This window comes from Macrobrachium rosenbergii, chromosome 55, assembly GCF_040412425.1.
Source record: "Macrobrachium rosenbergii isolate ZJJX-2024 chromosome 55, ASM4041242v1, whole genome shotgun sequence".
Lineage (NCBI taxonomy): Eukaryota > Metazoa > Arthropoda > Malacostraca > Decapoda > Palaemonidae > Macrobrachium > Macrobrachium rosenbergii.
Window position 1 is genome coordinate 36,101,528 of NC_089795.1, and position 19,609 is coordinate 36,121,136.

The window sequence follows — 19,609 nt, forward strand, 5'->3', positions numbered from 1 at the left end:
CATAAATTCCATGCATTATATACATACATTATATATATATATATATATATATATATATATATATATATATATATATATATATATATATATATATATATATATATATATATATATATATATACATAGAGAGAGAGAGAGAGAGAGAGAGAGAGAGAGAGAGAGAGAAGAGAGAAATAAAGTGAAGTGAAGAGTATGTCCATGTGTGTAAAGAACGTTCCTAACATTTACACTGAAAGTTCATGGAAAGTCTAGACTTCCCCTTTCTTCTGCTTCATCAAGGTTTATATCAAAGCATTTTCCAATCTTGAGATACATTTCAATATGGTCGAAAATCCTTTGAAGAACGAATTTGGAGAAAAATTCTTATCCTGGTGAGTTTCTGCCGAAATAAATTAAAGCACTTCAGCTATAAGTCAGAGAAGAAGACCGTCTTTTATAAAGCATAGATTTTCTCTTTTAACAGGTATGAGTATTTTATATCCAATATTATATGATTAAAATGACGGCAGGTTGAGACTAACCAATCAGCCAGCCAGCATATTTATGTGCGATCTGGAAGGTCAAAAATTCAGGTACATTATTTGGTGAAATTTATAATACTTTTTCTTTTATTATTTTATTTTATGTCCGAACTTCTTGGAAATCTTGCGCTGTTAGAAAATTCGGTATAAAGCGTTCGTTTTATTGGGAGCCGTATGCAGTGTGATAAAGAATACCATTATGTTATCGTTTACCGAATTTCGTATAGAAAGACTTGTATCCAAAGGTAGCTGCACGTTTTGGTCCAGCTTTCACGAAAACATGAGTTGGGTAGACTTCTACGACATGCAGCTAAATCAGCATTCTGTATTTTTTGCGTAAATGAGAGAGAGAGAGAGAGAGAGAGAGAGAGAGAGAGAGAGAGAGAGAGAGAGAGAGAGAGAGAGAGAGAGAGAGTAAATTAAATATAGATTATTAACATTATTAGAAGTAAAAGTTTCAGGAGATCTATTCTCATCTTGCCGGTAAATGTGGAAGCCAGCATCTGGATACTGGAAGCTGTTATTAATTGATTTCAAACAGTGAATGCTCAAGTAGAAAAATCGAGATCATTATTTTCTTACAAACTGCAGGTCAATTTGTATGGGGAAGAAATTTCCATTTTAGAGATAAATTTCTGGAAGTCAGCGTTTAAGTTATTTTTTCCATTTTTCTTTTCTTCCGGACATTACATCGGAGTGTCAGAGACCTCTTGACAGCTCAACATTGTCGAACTCGTTGGAAAGACCTTAAAAAATATATGATATGATACGAATTTAGTGAAGAAGTTGGGACGGCAACTAGGTCGGAAGCTTTAAGGTTTTCCGAGGGGTGCAGTGGAACTTGGAATTGGAAATATATATTTTAGGCCAAAGACCAAGCGCTGGAACGTATGAGGCCATTCAGCGCCGAAATTAATATTGAAACAATTTTAGGGAGAGTGGAACGTAAGGTAGAAGAAAAGAGAATATGAACGGGGGTACAGTAGAAGGAATGAAAGGGGCTACAGCTAGGGGCCGAAGGGACGCTGCAAAGAACCTTAATGCTTACTGTGTACTGCGTGACATACGCTGACGGTACTTAAATATGCAGAGTCCTATACCAATATTAATTTTCCCATGGGGACTAGAGATTACGGCGTTATTATCGTATCTTAATCTTGAGAAGCCTTCTTAAATCCCCAAAACAATCTGGTATTTCCAAAATGACTGGTTATGTACTTTTCAGCTTAAGGTTTTTTTTTGGGGGGGAGGTTAAAAAAAAAGTTTAAATGAAGGCAGATGGGTACCTGCAGTTGCTACTTCATTTCGCCAGTTATTACTAAACTGACGACAAGTTAAGTGTAATGAAATTCTTGAATGTCGTAATGTTAATCTTATTAAATGATACTTATCGATGCAATGAACATTCACTCTCAGAACGCCTCAGCAACGAGAAATTTATGGTGACAATATTTTAATAAACTTGGCGAGTAAGTTTCTCATCGTTGTTGCAAGTGCTTCACTCTTACTGGGTAGTAAAATTTTACCTGTTTTTCGTTTTGTCAGACTCTTGAACCCTCATTAAATAATTATTTTGTATCCAATCTTTCAAGCTGCCAAAACTAACTCGCAGCAACAAAGAAAGACCGAGAGAGTTCGAAGGGTGGGTTGGGGTAGGGTCTACTTAGTGAGAAACCACGAGAAAGAGTAAAATATTCTCGATGATTTTCGTTCTTTGAGGCTGGAACAGTCAGCATATTATTTCAACAATAAGAAATAATGATAGAAATTATTATTGTTATGTTTGATGTGATGGTCGATGGAACAGTCCACTTGATGTTCAGGTTGGAAGGAAACTGGATATCGAAGTATGAATGCAAACAGCAGGTTGTCCTTTAATGAAGGGAGAATTATTGCCGATCCTTGTTAACGAGCTTTATGGAGATCATGGAAGAGGGAAAGAGGGTTAAACTGTAGAGCTTGTCCTGAGAAATGTTCGTGAAGATATGCAACATTCATATATGTATAGAGCCTCATATTTCATGTCGATTAGTTCCGGATGTGTAGGTCAAAAAGCAAGCGATGGAAATTTATGGCCTTTTTAGCTGTAAAATCAAAACCTTCGAAATTTGCACAGACACTTTAAGTCCGCAAACTTGTCTGACAGGATAAAAAGAGTCCGATGACTCGGATGGAGAAGCAAGTTTTCTACTAAACAACTATGAAAATTATTTGGTCATTAAAAATTCCACAAGAAACTGGCTGCAATTTTCTGATTGAGTTATCTGTTTAGAGACTGTGAGAAGACTGCAGTTTTCACGATACAATTCTGTCAGCTTGAAATCCCGTTTTCTCATCTAGTTGCCGTTTTTGTTCCATCTTCATTAACCTATCTGCTACCAAGGGGGTAACAAAGTGTTCTTGGTTTGTATTTCGTTTATTTGCGTTTATTCTTAAACTTAATGAGTCTACCTGGTGTCCTATTTGTTCATGCTGTTGACTGTGACTATATCTGTCTGTCCGCCCGCAGATCTTGCAAACTACTGGGGTTAGAGGGCTGCAATTTTGTATGTTGATCACCCATACTCCAATCATCAAACATACCAAATTGCAGACCTCTAGCCTCAGTAGTTTTGATTTTATTTAAGGTTAAAGTTGTCCTTAATCACGCATCTGGCACCTATATAGGTCAGGCCACCACCGGGCCGTGGTTAAAGATTCATGGGTCGCGGGTCATACAGCATTATACCGAGACCACCGAAAGATAGATCTATTTTCGGTGGCCTTGATTATAAGCTGTACAGAAAACACGAATGCGCTGAAGAAACTTCGGCGCAAGTTTTACTTGTTGTTAATAGAGAACCAATTACCACTAATGATTTTTTTCCTTTTTGTCCATTGGGTAGGACATAGACGATTCGCTGTCTCCTCAGCAGTTTAGTGCCAAATTCAAAGGAATACTATTACGTTTGGCAGTCTAATAGACTAACGCTATTTGACCAGACGGTTGGGCACTTTTCTTCTGTTAATATCTCTTAGGAAATATCGTCGCAAATTTTAACCTTTAAGCCTGTCAAGTTTATCCAGTAGTGAATTATCGTGAGGACGTTTTTATGTCTCTCAAGACTGCCTTTTCATAAAATTTAAATTTTAGTTTTCTGTAAAAGAAAACTACTGTGCCGGCTTTGTTTGTCCGTCCGCACTGTTTCTGTCCGCCCTCAGATCTTAAAAACTACTGAGGCTAGAGGGCTGCAAATTGATATGTTGATCAGCCACCCTCCAATCATGAAATGTACCAGATTGCAGCCCTCTAGCCTCAGTATTTTATCTAAGGTTAAAGTTAACCATAACCTTGCTTCTGGTAACGTTATAGGATAGGCCACTACCGGGCCGTAGGTAAAGTTGCATGGGCCGTGGCTCATATAGCATTATACCGAAACCACTGAAAGATAGGTCTGTTTTCGGTGACCTTGATTATACTCTGTTGCGGCTGTGCAGAAAACTGGATAGCGCCGAAAAGACCTCGGCGCACTTTTTACTTGTTAATTTAGTGTAAGCAATAACTCATACTTGAGAGTTTTCTGAAACATCGTTTGTAACTTTCTGGGAAATTTGAAAAAATAGCGTTCTCTGGAGAAAAGCGCTGGTTGAAACGTCAGAATCCTGAATTCACGACATTGCAACCTTATTCCATATTTCCTCCCTATCTAAGATTAATTTTCCTAGATCTTCTTCATACGTTAGTCAAAAAGGCAATTTATCTAATGGGACAAACGTACAGCATTCAGCTGGATGTCATTAAATTTTCTCATGCGTAACCTAAGCTTAATTACAGGAGGCTCCGCCAAAATTAAGGCTTCTTGTTTTCTAGCTGATCGTTTGATCTTCTAACCTATACTGTGGAAAGGCAGATTTGTCATTGGAATTTAAGTGGCACAGGTGGTTCAACCTGTTTTATTTTATGCAGGCGCAAGAGAAGTTATGTTGGTCACATCTGCATGTTTGATTGCAGACCATAGTGACTCTTAAATAGGAAGATTTTGAAGATTTTTTCTTGTTTAAATTTTGAGCGGATTATATTTTTCTGGAGTAGAGGAAGTGCCAGACATCGTAACTTTCACCTTTTACTGTACTTCCTTTCATATTCTCATTCTCCCATCTAACTTTCCACCCTCTCTTAATAATTGATTCATAGTGCAACTGCAAGATTTTCTTCTTGTTACACCTTTCAAACCTTTTACTGTCAATTTCCGTTTCAGCGCTGAATGACCTCATTGGTCCCAGTGCTCGGCCTTTGGCCTAAATTCTATATTCAATTCAATTCAGTCGTAACTTTCACTTCAGATTTGTTTTGGTATAATTGACGTTCTGGATACATTCTATATTTGTTTCTTTGTAGGGTACAATGATTTTTTTGTAGCTTGATATCGGTTTTGAAAATGACCTCTTCATGATCCCCAAAGTATTTTTGTCATATATAAATCAACTTTAGTTAGATTTGCAGTTTTATTCTGAAGGTGAAGTTTTACCTTTGACATAGTTATGTGTATGTCGTCATATAGAGGGTGACTGACTGCAGGGAAGAGCATTTTCTGTACATACGGAGTGTTTATACAAGATGAATGAGGGTATCAGACCGTTTGCCAGCGCCCTTCTTTGTCCTTCTTGGAAGATTTCCCCTGGCCTGGCGAACCCAACTAAGTATATAAAATTGCACTATCATCTACGTTCGTATACACACAAACACACACACATATATACATATATATATGTGTGTGTGTATGATTATAATCACTTTATCACGTGATTTGTTTATTACATATTACCAAAGGTGAAAAAATAAGAGATGGGGTGTAGGGCCTGGTCGGTTTCGACTTTATTTCCAAGCCATATATATATATATATATATATATATATATATATATATATATATATATATATATATATATATATATATATATATACACATATATTACAATATATATATGTATGTATGTATGTTTTATATATATATATATATATATATACTGTATATATATATATATATATATATATATATATATATATATATATATATATATATGGCTTGAAATAAATTGAAAACAAACAGGACATACACATACACTATATATATATATATATATATATATATATATATATATATATATATATATATATATATATATATATTAAATGTTATGATTACAGGTCTTCTCAGTCGCATTTGTACTTTATTTATGAGAACAGACGACATTATTCTGCAGTAATACAAGCATATATATAGAAGCTTAGATCTACAAAGTTTCACCGACTTGCTTCTGTTTTCATTAATTAAAATATCATCGGTTGTTACTCGATAAGTTATAAGATTACGCTTAATAGTTTTGCAGACTTTAGGGATGTTTTCTTGATGCAAATGGCGAGTCTATGAAACAGGTTTCCGTAGTGTAGTGGTTATCACGTGCGCTTCACACGCGCAAGGTCCCCGGTTCGATCCCGGGCGGAAACAGGTGTTTTCCTGCTGTTAACTAGATGTAATTAATTAGTTGTGTTATTAAAAGTTATTCAGTTACAAGTTGCCACCAATGGACATAACAATCGATCTTTCGTGCTTGAACACTTATACTCGTGACGTAGTCCCTCAGGTATTGATTAGGATTTTGATGTTGAAAATCAATATATTTCTGTGCTGCAGTTGTAGCTCGGTTTGGAGATGGTCCAGTTCTGTTTACAAAGTGCATTTTACCAATTGGTAGGCCAAGTTCCTTTGATTGGTATTTCTTCCATTCGTTTACTTATTTTTCCTCTGTGTTTTTAGTATTTTATAGATTTTCTAACTTACTGAAGGGAATTATACAAATTTAGAACTCAGATTTTTTTGTAACCATAAAAGAATAGAAAATATCACATAAAATATAACTGTTGTCTCAAGTTAGTTATCAGGTTTCCGTAGTGTAGTGGTTATCACGTGCGCTTCACACGCGCAAGGTCCCCGGTTCGATCCCGGGCGGAAACAGGTGTTTTTAATAAACTATATTCAAGCAGGTGAATAGACCAGTAAAATACTGTCTCTAAACCTACTAAGTTTTTATTTGCTTATCCGTCAAACTTAAGCAAACTTGCAAGATTTGTTGTTTTTATTTTGGTAACATCCTTTTGCCTATCTAGTGATAATGTTATGTACATTTAATTCTTTTGAGCTAAGATATTTTGGGTATGGTAGTCAACTGTGATCAGATGTTTGAACTAATTTTTATACGTATAAGGTATGACAGTACATTTTTGCGAAAGGGTCAGATTCTCTTAAATGATAAAGAAGGGGGAGAATTTGGTGTGTCTTAGTTTGAATAAGTGAAGGTGAATTAAAAAAAAAATGAGCACATGTATACATTTTCCTGCAAGAGCTGATATCAGAGTGATTGCTAACATCATTAGGTCAATAACTATAGCATTCAGTAATATATGTTTAAAGCATGTAGTATAAATGGTAGAAGGGATAAGCATTTTCAAAGTTTCCATAAAATATACGTTGCTTAATTATGTGTCGATACAAATTTGTAAAGATATCATTTTGAACGTGTACTCAAAGCAAACAAAAAATTACTGAAAAATGGTCCTTTGTTAGGGAAGAGATTTTATTTGTTTAACATAAATATGTTATATTATTTGATTTTTAAAATTGTGAGATGCATTTCCACAGAATAAGCAAAGCAAAAAGAGAGAAGTTGAAACATGTAAAGGGACTGTTGAGCCAAATCATCTTTATAGAATTGAAGTTTGGATACTGAATGCAGTTGGAAAAAGTTAAAGCTATTGAGTGGAATTGTTTGAGCAGCATGGCGTAATAAGAATTGAAAGGGTGGGCGATACTTAGAATTGGTACAAGGGTTGGAATACGAAAGAAGAGGGACCAAAGTATTTTGAATTTGTTTGGTCATAGGGAGAGAATTGAGAATGATCGTTAAGTGTAAAAAAGTATGTAATTCCTAAGTGTTAGGTGGAAGGAGGAAAGGAAGAAATAGAAAACGCTGGATGGATGGAGAGAAAGAGGTCTTGGAATGGAAGGGCCTTAATATCCAACCTGGCTGTGGGAGGTACTGAGCGTAGGGGGTTCCAAGGATTTCTGGGTGAACTCTCTACACATAAGGCTTATCCTGGATCTGGATCCTGAGCTTAAAGGTCAAATTAGGTTATTATAGTTGCTTTGTTTTTTTATTTGAGGTGTATATATATATATATATATATATATATATATATATATATATATATATATATATATATATATATATATATATATATGTAAAGAGAGAGAGAGAGAGTTTAAAGAGAAGTATAAATTACTATATGTCAAAACACTTGTTGAAGGAAGGTGTTATGTGGCTGCGAAGAATAGAAAATGTAAAGTTTAAAATTCAAGAAGCTGGGAAACCTTCCAAGTGCCATCGGAATGCCAGGAGCACTGATAGAATGCATCAAAGTTCTTACGGGATAAGCAGATATAATAAGCTACGACGTGAGATCGTTAGGCTATCAGATTGAGAGGAGTCTTCATGGGTTATCAGAAAATTTGTGAGCAAACGAAAATCGGTCAAGATTTAAGATGGACAAGAAACAGAATAAATTTAAGAAAATGCCCAAATAAAACTCCTAATATAGATGAAAAATAAGAGGTGTCTTTCATATCTATAACATTTTAAGCAAGCATTACTTAAGGGTCTGCAGCGTTCCTTAGGCCCTAGCTGTAACCTCTTTCATTCCTTTTGCTGTATATCCGTTCATATTCTTTTTCTTTCATCTGACTTTCCACTCTTTCTAACAATTGTTTCATAGTGCAAAGGCGAGGTTTTTCTTTTGTTACACCTTTCAAACCTTGTTACCGTTAATTTCCTTTCAGTGCTCAATCACCTCATAGGTCCCGGTGCTTGGCCTTCGGCCTAAATTTTGTATTCTATTCTGTTCTTTATTCGATTACCGATTTCCACACTTATTGACGAAAGAGGTGGCCTGGCGGGTGTTAGAAGCTGTTTGATAAGAAAAGAAACACGCATTTTGGTATGAAACTTTTTCCACGCAATTAAAAAAAAAAAGGCGGGCTGATGCAACCCATTTAGAAGACGCGTAGCATCGTTCCAAAGTGGCGTTTTTTGCCCTGACAACTAAGGGCACCTTCATGATGAAGTGCCGTTGCGTGTTAACACTACCTGTCATTCATCACGATCAAAATCGGCTGTGAATAGTTGGGATGATTCATTGACATGAGAGTAGATTCCACTAGAGGCTTACCTGACAGTAGAATCTCAAATCTCAGGTTTTTTTATGTCAAGGTATGTTTGCTGATCGTGAAAAGGTATTTAGTTTTAGTATTTGCAAAGATAACTGCCCTTGAAAACATGCCGACTTATGCGGGTGTCCTCGTAAGATCATGATGAAAGTTCGCGTGATCTGATAGCTGAAGAATGTTGGTCATTTCGTCTCTAGGGAATAACCACCGAAACGAAGTTAGATTTTCACCAAACACATTAGTAAAAGACTTTCATGTTCCTTGCAACTATTCCTCGCCCTTTTTTTCGCACAAAAAAAGGAAAGGCAGAAAGACAGAAGAAGCCCTCAAAACGCTAAATACATCGGAAAGACGTCTTTTAAATGTCTACTCCAAGTAAGCCTGAGAACCGGATAAAATAGTGGAGTAAAACACGCATACGAAAATCCCTCAGACCGAGGCTGGCTGTTAGATCTCATTCAGCCTTATTAACATTAACCTCCATGTGTCCTCAAAGACCTCTTATTGTTCCTCTGGCAGATGTTGGCAGTTGTACAATACCTAACTTCTGTTGTGCTTTGCTTGCCTTTTTTTCAGCTGATAATCAGGTGTGAACTGGAAGGCACCCTGAACCAACTAGAACCGATGCCGTTTACTCCGAACAGGACAAAACATTTTTATTTTCACCCCAGTGCCTTTGTACTTTGCGTGCTTTGAAAATATTCGGTTTTACTCTCACTTCTCCCAGGTATTTGTTTTGTATGGATTAAGTAAACAAAGTCTCTGGTTTCTTGTCTGGATGGCTTTGCAAAAGATTGTCCTTGAAAAATGAAAATCTTCCATGTTTATTATTTCTTTTACTTCTATGAAGCTGCTCCAGTTTAATTATTTACGTTGATTATGCTAATTCTGTTAGCGCAGTTTAGATGTTGTTCCAGTTTCTTGAGAATTTAAATTTTCTCAAAGAGCAGTCGTTTGCATTGACAGTTATTTATTGTGTAACTGTGGTTTTTGCCATTGCTACAAGATTACAGTTTTCCCCTCGCAACTTGGTATTGAGTTTGCTTGGAAGTTTTGGTCTCACAAACAAAGGAAATATTGACACATCCCACAGAATTCCATTAATTACAGGTATTTAGGTTCCGAAGGCTGATATAAGTCTGGATGGTTCCAAGTTCATCAGTTTTGTGGTTATCTTCGGGGACAGGTTTTACAAGAGCTCTTAACTGTAAATGAGTTGTCAGTAAAGTATTCAGTGGCATATGAAAAAGAAGCTAGTATAGACTATTTCTAGAGACAGTAGTTTTTTCTCGATAAAGTCTGAAGTTCCCAGATATGCTGGTTCTTAATCAACCATTCTGATCTGATAGTAAACAGGTGTAGTTTATCAGCGCAGTGGTGGCGTTAACACCAAAGTCACTCTTTTGAGTAAACTAATTTAGCTTGTACACGAGCACATCCACACAAACACATAATCCATGCATAATCAATTGCTCCAGACACCGAGATACTGTATTCCATCATAATATGTAGAAATAAATCTATGTTAGTTACCAAGTCGTTCTTCTAAAACATTGCTTAGTCATTATTCAAAAGCCCTGGAGATTGATGCTGAATTTCCAGCATCTGTAAATAGGTATAACTAACTGATGCTATGCACGCCACCGGGGGGGTAAGCTTTTCCTTTGAATCTGAAGGTCATAATCACCTGTTTTCTCAATTTAACACGAGAAAACAATAGCATATAGACGTGAATCGCTTGCACCGATATTTATTGGTTGCACTGAGGGCGTCTTAGTGGTGGCATTGAAGAGTTTCCATCACTAGGTTTGTTAAGTCTTGTCTCAGGATCTGTATAATTGCTACAGACATTGTTATTCCAGAGACATCCTAGTGTAAAGTTCACTGACAGTTTCGAGACATCACGTGTCCTCTTCAGTGACGTGGTGTAGCGTTTCGAAACTGTTGGTGAATATTCTTTTCTTTGAGCCTGTCCTTTTTAGCTCTCCTTAGCTGAAAGCTCAAGTGGCCCTGCCTCAACAGTTTGTCCGAAATATGTATGTATGTCTGGATATATGTATGTATGTCTTTTCGACATCTTCAGATCAAATTGATCAATGTCAACTGAACTTTGAACAAAAAATCGTTGAATAAAGATGACTCACATTTGTTGGAATGGGGACCATGCCCCTGTCTAAGAGAACATTAAGAAATACTGAACTGCTGGGCCAGAAAGGACAAACCTTAAGCGAAGGTTTCCTAAAGAAATGTAAGTTTAAGTTTGTTCAAACCGTGCCTCCGAGGCAAGGGATTTAAAGCCTAGCATAATAAATGTATTGGAATATCTTTAGAAATCCTCATCTCACAGGGACTCAGTAGTGTGCCCTCTGAGTCTTTTGTTTTTTTTTTTTTTTAGACATTAGACTTCGATTTTGACTTCAAGACATCATATTGCGATGCACTGGGACCACATTGATTTTCCTCACTCTAGTGGGGTAGCGGTGCGTAGTTTTCATGGATATTGAATTTCTAAACACACGTGAAATCATTATTAAGCTTATAGATTCTTATTTCCAAAATCTGGTGGCCCTGAGACTTGTGAGAGTTCACATCTTGAGTATTACTTGTGTAAAAACTTAAGAGTTTGCCATTTAAATGAAATTATATATGAACTTTTCCAAAAAAAATGCTTACAGTCTATAAACCCAGATAAAGTTCTCACATAATCTATCTATCTATATATATATATATATATATATATATATATATATATATATATATATATATATATATATATATATGGATGTATGTATGTATATGTGTGTGTGTGTGTATGTTCCACATACACTGAAACGCACTGAGCAATTTCAACCAAACTTGGTACACATGTGACTTACTATCTCGAAAAGAACACTGTGGGGTAAGAAATCACTAGCACCGAAGGGGGTAGGGGTGGAAGGGCTTCCCTGAAACGGGGCTGGTTTTGCCAGTGAAACTGGGATGGTTGTTCCTGTAGACTTAGTAACTTTACGAATTTATTATACCTAATTTTGGTATACTACATATGACTTACTATCTGGAAAAGAATACTGTGGGGGTAAGACATCAATGGCACCAAAGGGGGTGGACGTTGGGAAGGGGCTGACAGAGAGAGAATGAGAGGAAGAGGAAGTGAGAGAAAGAGAGAGGGAAAGGAAGTGAGAGAGAGAGAGAGAGAGAGAGAGAGAGAGAGAGAGAGAGAGTAGAGGGGGTGTTATGGAGAAGAAAGAGGGGAAAGAGTTAGGGAGGGTTGGAGAGAGAGAGAGAGGTGGGAGGGAGAGGAAGTGAGAGAGAGAGAGAGTAGAGTAGGTGTTAGGGAGGAGAAAAGGAAAAAGTGAGAGAGAGTAGAGGGGGTGTTAGGGAGGAGAAAGAGTGAGAGAGAGAGAGAGAGAGAGAGAGTTTATCGGTTGTCACTCAGAGTTTTTCCGGGCAGCGCCGGCTTGTCAGCTAGAGGAAAAATAAACATGGAAATTCAGATTAGTAAATCTGTTCATGTTCTGTACTGTAGGTCTTGCTGATATTTTTTTTATATTTCAGAAATGAACCGTTAATTACTAATAAGATTACAATTAAAATTGTAATTTTATGTGTTGGTACGTTGTGTAATTAGACATTTACTCCTAATACAAGTTTCCGTAGTGTAGTGGTTATCACGTGCGCTTCACACGCGCAAGGTCCCCGGTTCGATCCCGGGCGGAAACAAGTTTTCAGTGATCGGCCTCATCTCTACCGTTTAATGGCTCCTTCCTTCTTAAACAATTATTGTTACAGAGACTTTCTTTGCTACCGTGAACTATTTATACGTCAGACTTGAAATGTTGGTCCCACATGATAGTATGCATGTTTGTGCATCTGATTATTGATTGTGATATGATATTATCCTACCTTGTAAGTTGGAAATTCTTTTCTGAGTGCCACGGGCTGACACACGTATAGAATGCCTTATATTTTGTATATGTATACTTCATATGAAGGTACGTATTACCTGACTGTAAAGGACATACATTTGCTTGCGTATACATAGGCTCTGGAATTTTTCCTAAAATAATTTTGAACTTGATTACTTCCCATTTTATTATAAAAACAACACTACTAAATTGCTAATGAGTTTAATCATATGTCACTTACAGCCCTCAAGTACAGAAAGATAGACTCACAGAGAGTCGGAAGTCGCCCATAGTTTGCAGTCATTTCACTCAGCAATACACGAAAGCTTTCATTTCAGTGCACTGCTTTGGTCAGTAACGAAGTAATTTCTAATAGAAATTCGTAATAGTGTTGAAAATACTGAGAATTAAATATCATTGCACTGAGGTAGTGCCACATACAATTCAAATAATGTTCTACACATATTACTTCGGCTGATTACAGAGTTCATCCGTGTTTGGCAGGATACAAAAATTGGCGATTAACACCTAAAATTTCTCATGAAATTTTATGATGTTTGTATTGTGAATTCCTGTACTGTTTCTGTAAAAGAAAGAAAATATGGAAAAAGTAGAATCGTCCGTGTTCATCAGTATCTGAAAACATTATTTGTGAATGTGAAAGAGAGAAATAAACAAAAAATTAAAAACAAAATAGAGGAAAATGACATCTTTCAAATATTGTTAACTTTTACTTCAATAGAAGTAGCTTTTTTATTTTTTTTTTATTTTTTTAGGATGGATACATTTACACATAGTGAAATTAGACGAAAATTTTGTCACTGCATACGATGTCATACATGTAGTCATAAAGCATTTTTTTTATTCAGTCTTCATGCAAATCTTTTGATTTACACCTGGAAACATTAGGATGCTAAGCGGTTACTTTTCAATATATATATATATATATATATATATATATATGTGTGTGTGTGTGTGTGTGTTTTGTATACATATGTATGTCTATATATATAAATACATATATACGTATATATATAATTGTGTATATATACACATGTATGTATGTATTATATATATATATATATATATATATATATATATATATATATATATATATATATATATATATATATATATATATATATATATATATATATATAGAGAGAGAGTGTGTATGTGTAGAATAAAGTGCATATTCATAGGTATATACGTTCATAACTACAAATGCAATAACGATAATCATTTAAATGTGAACGTAGGATCTCAATAATTATTAGTTATTTTTCCGAATAACTTAATAACTGCCCGGGACGTCTTCCAAAGACTTGAACAAACCGATGCTTAAATGTCTTCGATGGATGAAATCTCAGGACCGATTTGTTTTTAAAATGGATGAAAGACGCCTTCGGATAGTAAGCGCCCCTGGATGCTGATTAAAGACCACTGCCTTCCAATGATGCCATCAATCTTAATGCGAGCCAAAGGTGTCCCTTCTATCACGTCCTTAGATCGTGAATATTAGGTAAACTTCGAGTGAATTATTGCCAGCAATTGCTTTGGGGAGTAAATGCAACGTATTTTAGAAGAGACAGATGGACGTACTGTAAATCACCGGGAGGAGCAGGTGGAGAGCTTTGGCCCTCACCTCACACTCTACCTGAATACACCACCCCACCCACCAGTCGCCAAAATATACTTTTCAGGTAGAGTTTTTCTCTTATGAGGCTACCGTTAAATACAATGCATGCGTGGGATTTATAATCTTATGCGCAAGAATATTGTCCAGTTTATTTTTTATCGAGAGGCAGTGTTTAGAGGAAGGATGTTAAACAGCAATATAACATTTTCCGTTTAATTTGTTGACTTAAGTTGCGATTAGTCACTAGTATATTTTCAAGGCAAAGTGCAGCAACAAAATTGTTAGCAGTACATTTTGTATTGAGAAGTTTACACTTTTATGTAGGCTTTAGAAACAAATCAAAGATGACCATTTTTGTCACCTGAACACGTATTGTTTCAAGAAATAAAATAGAAACAGCAGTTATGATGGTAATAAAAATAATTTTGATTACAGTAACAAAACTGATATGATGTGATTGGTAGCAGCATAAGAACAGAAAAACATGTAGACATGCTAGTACGTTTTGTCAACAATCTTTGTATTTATGGAAATGTTAATCATTGCGATAAAATGGAATCTATATCGGGTTTTAGTGATGCCATTCCCCACGTTTTCTGTTTTGTGGAATTCGTTAATGTCTGGCAGATGGTAGTATATAATCTTGTTATGTCTGTAACTTAGTCAGTAGTTACAATTATGCTGGAGGCGTCGCTAAGGGTAGTTATAAGATCAGTTTATGTTAACAAGGGCCATTAAATTCCATTCTGAAAAGGAGAATATATTCAAGAACGTCAATTTTCCTTGGTTGGGGTGATCATTAAATTGTGTTTATGACTAAGGACGACATCAGATTACGTTTGCACTAGTTTCTTAATCTCAGCCTCCTGCAGAGGACAGGTTACTTAACTCCTTTCCAGATTGTGCAAACAGCAATAAAAAAATAGCGATGCACAGTATTGTATGCAAGTGTAGACAAAAGCTATAAGAGATGTAATTGGAAGGCGATTTATTTACCGTAGCCACTACAGGAGAGTTAGTCTGAGAATCCCTAGTAAACTTAACTTGATGCAATGAAAAACAGTAGTGCCTGACAAGGGTGAAGGATGACTGACAAATGTTTTGCGTAATTTCAAGAAGAAAGATGTTCTTTCAGATCATTATTCTTATTGATCGCTGGCATTATTATTAAAAATTATTAGTAAAAGAAAAGCATATATACACTGTAGAGTAAAGGCTCTCTTCGTGAGTTATGCAGCAGTTATAGTAAGTAAGACAACCAGTAGGCATAGCTTATCTTGATAAATAGAGGGTGTGTGAAGAAGAGTGAGACACACAGATTACGCTGGTATTTTGTGCACATGAAAAAAGTGACAGGCAGACAGACATTAAAGGCATTGTGTCGAATTGAACTCATTGCGGAGAGTTTCCAAGTTAGTTTGTAAAATTTTGAGAAGGAATAATATATGAACTGATAATTCATTTGGCTCAGTCCAGTAAGGATGTTTATGTATAGGAGTATCTGATTAAAAATCACGGCAACATAAAAAAACATAATTTTTCTCTGTGCAGTCGTAAGGGCGATATATTCTGGATCATCTTATACAACGGTAGGGAAAAAATTAAGTAGGAAGCCAAAATATAAGGAAAAATAGGAGAAAAGGACATTTTCTATAAAACTGCTGTAGAATTGGTTTGAGCATTATACCCGTAGATAAGATCATTACGTCCAGTTGTTACCTGATAAATTCATGTTGTAGGTGATTCGACAGATATGGCAAGTGCTTTACGTTGTGGTATTGCTGGTGAATTTAATTTGAGACCTGAAGGTGTTCTGTGAAAAGCGTGAATAAATAGGCATAAGATAAATCAGTTTTATTTTGTTAGCAACTTTATAAGCAGCTTTAATAGGGAAATATTTTTGTTACCTAAATCAATGCCTATACGGTTGCACGTGCAGCCCATCAGGTTGAAATTATAGTTCATCATGCTAAAAGATTATTTTCTCCCTATAACTTTCATTTTGCATTTATTGGGCTCTTATATTGGAACAAATTCACCTAATGCACCACTCTTTCAATATATATCTCTTTCCCGTTGGGATGTTTTTTCACAAAAAGCCACTGGGAATTGGTCATGTGAAAAAGGACTTGAAATGTGCGTGATATCATTGTATAAGAGAGGGTGCAAATCAGTGAAGTATTATAGTGGAAGCAGTCTTTTGTTGGAATGAGGGTTATTCAGGCATTTTGAGAGATATTGAAAGTTTCATCCTGGTTATTCATTCCTGGTTACTGTTTTCCGAGATTGACTTGTTTAAACGTGTATGAATTTATATTAGGCGAAAATTTCATTAAATGTTATAGTGGCTATAAGGATTCAAAGTACGTGTTTTTTTAATGTTTTATATATTTTATATTTTAATTATTTTGGATAGCGTCGATATTCTTCCATGGCGTATAATGATTTCTGTCGTAGATTTTAATGGCTCTCAAAATACGTGTATACGTCCTGCATATTTTGGGATTTGCCAACAACTTTGATCTCCTCTTTGCGTCTCCCGTGATAGTCGAATTTCAAGCCTGATAGCAGTGCAGAAGCTCTGCGGCTTCCGCACAAATATAGACAGTATTAGGGCATCGGCAAGCCTACGCACATCCATAAAACTTCATGAAACGTGATCTGCGACCACGGCGCTGCTGGTGTCTTAACTCTCGGAGCCGGTGCCAAAACAATCATGACGCATTCCTCTTACCCAAAACTGCTGCCCCGCTCTCCATGAGAGGTTGTGCCACTCTGTCTATTTGAAGAGGTCATGAATTACGACTAATACGAATGTCGTTGCTGATACTTGGGCGGGGAAATGTATGGGCTGTAACCCACACGGCTCTCGACACTGGAATGCCTAGGCTTTCCTTTTTTAATTGTTACTGGAATGAGGTTTTGTAGAATTATTTAGTTTAAAATTTTGTATTTGTTTGTATTAATTTGAGTGCAGTCATCAAATTATATAGTTCAGCCACCTACTTTGAAAACCTCTTGGTTTACGTGAAGACACCCAGATGTTATTGAAACCCGACATAAAAAGTGAAAATTAACTATAATGAAAAACTGTAATTTCAAGTTCTTTCATTCTTTCATCTGAGAAACGGGAAATGCTGTTGCTCTAATCTGAGTGGTTATTAGCCAAACATCCCCCGGAACATTAAACCTCTTAGTCTAGACGCCGATGCACTTACACCGAAGGTCCCGAGAAGTGAATTTTTTGTTTAGTTTTGATGAACATCAACCATTATTGTTTACCCCATCAATAACAGCTTTTATTTAGAAACAAAATTTTACCAGTGGATTTGTACGTGGAATATTATGAAAAAGATTCTGCCGCTTACTAGTAGTCAAAACATGATCTGGCTTAGACACGATCAAAATAACTGGATATTCTGTGATAATAAGTTACAAGATATAATAAATTTTTGATAGACTCAGCACGACACATCCAATCATTGTAAATTTAAAACTGAATGAGAAAATGACGAATTACCATTTGTAGACATTTTCATTACAAGCGAAGTCAAAGTATGTATTCAGCCTCCTGTATCAGTAAAGTTGTTTATACTGGGATCTTTTAAAACTTATTTTTAGAGGGCCTAGGACATAGTAACACGGACATCTCTTTAAGAATTGAAGACCATTTATCAGGTGTTACTGTTTCTCTAACGTATTTATTAGTAGGATTACATCTTTAAAGCAATTAGAATTTGCTATGGATATCCACAAGCAATTTTAACGAAATAAAACTTCCATTTCTTCTAACTTGCAAACCCCCATCGTTTTTCACCAGCCAGTTATTGAGAATTCACTCATCCATTTATATTTAAACAAGACATAAACTTTAGATGTTTACAGAGCACCAAAAGTTGCATAAAATTTTAAGATGAAGAAACAGGACTCAGGAGAGAGAGAGAGAGAGAGAGAGAGAGAGAGAGAGAGAGAGAGGTATTCACGTCTTTAATTCAGTGTTATTCTGGCTTTGAATATTGACAAATAAACGACAGAACAAACTAAAAGAAAAAGATTGAAGGGTGTAAGGAATTCAGTTTCTGCTCTATGCAATCAAGGCATGTACAGAAGAGGAGCAGCAGCGGATTGAAAGGGAAACGTCAGCGTCACAGGAAGATTAATCAACTGGAGATTAATCAACGTCATAAAAGGATTAATGAACTGGAGATTAATGCGAGCGAAATCACTCATAATGCTAAAGCTAGTATCTGAGCACAGGAGGGACCTTGACAAACGCCAAGAGTGATAAAATAGACCTTAGTGACATGAACGCTGCTGGAATATATTTAGGTCAGTAATAAACTGAAACTTAACGTGCAGTGAGTGTTTATGAAATTCTGAAAGGACAGCTTGTGTCACAAGGCCCTCGTATGCCTCTAAAAACATTTAAGTAGCTCCAGGAGTAGTATTGCAAGATTATCCAAATCCTTTTTAAGACAGATCAAACTGGAACTGGTTAACACTAATCCCACATTGGCAGTGCCTTTCTAGGAATGGGCTTAAGATTATGGGGAATTTGTCTTTTACGTAGTAATACAGTTTACTATATAGTTGTGGGTTTTTATTAAACAAACTATTTTTCACGAGATTGTGAATTTCTTAGTAATCATGAAGAATGGCGTGAAACTGATATGTCCCAAGCATACGCATTATTTAATAAGCCATTTCATGTGAATATCGCAGCGACGAGAACCCATAATGCATTCACCATTTACCTCTTACATGACAAAAAAAAAAAAGGCTTTCACGATATTAATAAACAGAGGTATTTACAACGATGCAGTGTTACTACGCATCATTGCTTGAGTAGAAAATGGCATTGAAAAGTAATTTCGTTCTAGATAAACCGAGAGAGGTGAAGTGTCATCAGTGATAGGTAAGTGGATGTCTTGGAGTACACGTGAATCAATTTAGTACCCGGCATCCCATTTACCACGACACCGAAGGTTATGAGATCAAATCAATTTATATAACTCGGCTCATGACGGCATCAGTCATACCCCATCACCTGATGGAATCTAGGAATGAAGATGATGGCGGTAAAAAAAAAAAAAAAAAACTTGACTTTTACGTTTGATGTTACGTCAATTTGACTTCCGCTTCGGTTTTTTTCGTGAAAAATGAAGTGGATATCGAGCGAACACCAAAACTGTTTATTAGCGGTAAACCGTGTAGGAAATGTTCATTTCAGCGGTAGAAATATTATGTGGCTTGTAAGGTTTATTCAAGTAAATATTTCCTGCAC

The 19,609-nt window shown here is 36.0% G+C and overlaps 1 protein-coding gene and 3 non-coding genes across 6 annotated transcripts in view; all 4 read left to right on the forward strand.

The window, feature by feature from the left end:
* The window catches only part of sip3 (septin interacting protein 3), a 315,555-nt gene that overhangs the window by 106,982 nt on the left and 188,964 nt on the right, over positions 1-19,609 (forward strand). The window lies entirely within an intron of this gene.
* TRNAV-CAC (transfer RNA valine (anticodon CAC)) lies at positions 5,937-6,009 on the forward strand. Its single transcript has one exon. It is a non-coding gene; the product is annotated as a tRNA-Val (tRNA).
* Positions 6,444-6,516, forward strand: TRNAV-CAC (transfer RNA valine (anticodon CAC)). Its single transcript has one exon. It is a non-coding gene; the product is annotated as a tRNA-Val (tRNA).
* On the forward strand, positions 12,429-12,501 carry TRNAV-CAC (transfer RNA valine (anticodon CAC)). The gene has a single exon. It is a non-coding gene; the product is annotated as a tRNA-Val (tRNA).